Raw genomic sequence first — 3,537 nt, forward strand, 5'->3', positions numbered from 1 at the left:
TTGCATTTTGCCCACTAAATTTTAGCAATGTTGTAAGGTGCCTCGCGATTTTTTGAATTTTTTTGCAATTTTACCCAACAGTCTTGAAGTCAATAGCCATGTCACCTGTAGTGTTGACTCTGGTCAACTAGAATACTTAATCAAATAAGCAGACTAGTGCATTTCGATAGTGGCCTCCAAACTTGTCAAAGCGATCATGAAAACAACAATAATTTGTATCTAATTTTCAAGAAAGGACCGCTTAAGGCTTGCAATATAGATTAAGTCATAAAGCAACTTAAGAGATGCAGAGAAAAATCATAATAGTCAATATACAATACAATCTACACAATTTATTTATTAGCGCAATTTAACCTGTTTACTTTGTTTGTAAACACATGATAGTTGTTGGTAGAGGCTACGCCACGGTCACATGCATGTACTAAGCAAGGGCGGGATGACCCTCACTTAACTAGCCTAAGCCGATCTCCAGTGGAGATTAGATATATATATATATATATATATATATATATATATATATATATATATTTTAAAAAAGAGGCCAAGATTGAGGTCAATGTGGTTCCAAAACTCATCCCAATAAGCTAGTGGGAAAATCGAGAACCGAAAAGGAAGGAGGCGACAAGCCATATATGCCAAAACCTTAAAGGGGAGGGCGGATAAAATGTAATTCATCATCATTTGTTAAACACAATAATTTGTATCTAATTTTCAAGAAAGGACCGCTTAAGGCTTGCAATATAGATTAAGTCATAAAGCAACTTAAGAGATGCAGAAAAAAATCATAACAGTCAATATACAATTTACAACATAGATAAGAAGCAAAAAAATTTCACCCCACATAGAGCACAAGGGATAACAATAAGGCATACTAGTACTAATGGTAATGCAAATGTCTTATCAACATGGGAATTCGATCAAAATTGTTGTAGACAAATGCTTGTAAGAATGATTATAACGGATAAACTACCTTTTTTGATGGTTGAGCGTGTTGGATTCTGTGATTTTATTGATCAGTTATAACCTCTCTTTCATCACATCTCACAATTTACAGTGGTTAGAGATTGCATGAAGTTATATCTTTGTGAGAAAAAAAGTTTGAAAACTTACTTTGACAAACTTAAGTCTAGGATTGCACTCATGACTGATACATGGAATTCCATTCATAATTTGAATTATTTATATCTCACCGCACATTTTATTGATGATGACTAAAAATTGCACAAAAAAATAATCAATTTTATGGTGATGCCTAGTCATAAGGGCAAGGATATCGGGAAAATGATTGAGAAATGCATCTATCAGTGGGGATAGAGAAAAAAGTGTCCACAATCATTGTGGATAATGCTAGTTCTAATGATGTTGCCATTTGTTTTTTAAAAGAAAAATTATCAAAATATAGGCTATTGATCTTAGAAGGTGATGTTTTACACATGAGGTGCACGGCTCATATTTTAAAATTGATTGTGAATGATGGATTGACCGAGGCACGTGATTCTATTACACGTATTCGAAACGTAGTTAAGTATGTGAGAAGTTCTCTCATGAGTGCTAAAACATTTCAAGGTTGCATTGAAAGTGTGAGGATTACTTAGAAGGGTTCGGTTTGTCTTGATGCCACAACTAGGTGGAACTCTACTTATCTTATGTTGGACATTCCCTTAAAATTTAGAAAAGCTTTTGAAATGATGGAAGAAGATGATCCTTCTCTCTTAAGTGAGCTTAACTATAACACTCCTACGCATGAAGATTGGGAATATGCCAGAATTCTTTCAGTATTTTTAAAGAAGTTTTATGATGCCACCAACAAGATGTCCGGGACTCTATATCACTACGAATGATTATTTCAATGAGATAACAACTTTATATAAAACTTTGAAACAAGCGAAGAAGGCTTCAGATCGTTATGGGTGCAAAGATGAAGGAGAAGTTTGACAAATACTATGAGAGTTTTGAAAAAGTGAATATGATGGTGTTGATTGTAGTGATATTGGATCCAAGAAGAAAGTTGAGCTATGTGCGGTATTGTTATAGATTAATCTGTGATGATAGTGTAAAAGTTGATGAAATGTATGATAAGGTGAGAATTGCCCTAGAAAGATTGTTTGATTTTTATGATAAGGTGATAGAAATTTGGGTATTAATATTGATAGTAGTTGGGATCCTGATAACCATGAGGAGGGTAAGAAGGATGATCTTGATTTAGTTGAGAATTTTAATTCAGACAAGGCATTTGATATCTTTCTTCACGAGGAGAAAAAAGTGTCGGTAGGTAAGCTATCTGAGCTTGATAAGTATCTTAAAGCCGAACATGAAGAAAGTCGTGATCTTGACCTATTGATGTGGTTGAAAACTACTGGCCAAAAGTTTGAAATCCTTTCTTTGATAGCTTGAGATATTTTATCTATTCCTATAACAACTGTTGCTTCGGAGTCAACTTTCAGTACATCCGGTCGTGTGCTTGATGGCTTTCGAAGTACTTTAACTCTTATAGTGGTGGAAGCTTTGATTTGCACTTAAGATTGGTTAAAAAATGTTACCATGCCGATTAAGGTTGAAGAGTGCGTTGAGAATGCGGAAAGATTTAAATGGGATAAGTCATCGATGTATCTTTTTATCTTGTAATTCTTTTGTATATCTAATAAGTGAATGCTCTATTTAATATTTTTTTTTGTTAGATATGAATGATATTCATTCGGAGCTTACCGGTAAATAGAGTTTGCAAGTTCAAGCAACAGAAATATATGTGGTGAGATTTTTCATTAATTGTTTGAGTTTAATTAAAAGTAATTCTACTTTAAAACTAATATTGAGTTATCATATATACTTATTGCAGGACTATTAGCAAGTTTTGGGCTCTCGGCTTTGATCATATTTTGCTTGCTTGAACAAAGAATCTATTCCCCTCAAGCCATGCAACATTGAGTAATTCGGTGAGATGTATGGAGTTTGGTAGTTTAATGTTGCATGTCTTTCTCTTATGCTAATTTTGGAATTTGATTTTGTTTTTTATTCCATGGAGGGTTTGCTCTAGATTAGTTATGACCGCTAATGGATGGTATTGAACAATGGCCAAACTATATGTTGAATTTTTGTTGAGTTCGAATTCTATTTTTCTTTTGTTTTTTGCCTCTCTAATAACATTTATGTTCATGAGAATGAAGGTGAGTGTGTGAAGTATGTTTAGAAAGAAAAACTTATCTAATATTTCAAATTTGTGTGGATCTTTAGCTTATTTTTTTTTGTTTTATAACAGTGCAAGGACTTAGGGTATGATGAAGGATTTTAATTTTTGTTTCCACAAAGTGGACATGTATAATTTAATAGGGCGTCACTTTGCTGGTCACAAAGTGAATAAGAAAACTTGATTGGATCATAATCTCATGTGTTATTTTACTAGTAATTACTATTTTATTTTTTTTTGTTAAATGAAATGAAAATAGTGATGGTTCATTGGAACCGAACCAAACCGGACCGAACTAGTTGATCCAGTCCGGTTCTCAGTTCTAAGATCAGCCAATCCAGTTCCCGGTTCTT

The sequence above is a fragment of the Eucalyptus grandis genome, chromosome 11, assembly GCF_016545825.1.
Source record: "Eucalyptus grandis isolate ANBG69807.140 chromosome 11, ASM1654582v1, whole genome shotgun sequence".
NCBI classification, from domain to species: Eukaryota; Viridiplantae; Streptophyta; class Magnoliopsida; order Myrtales; family Myrtaceae; genus Eucalyptus; species Eucalyptus grandis.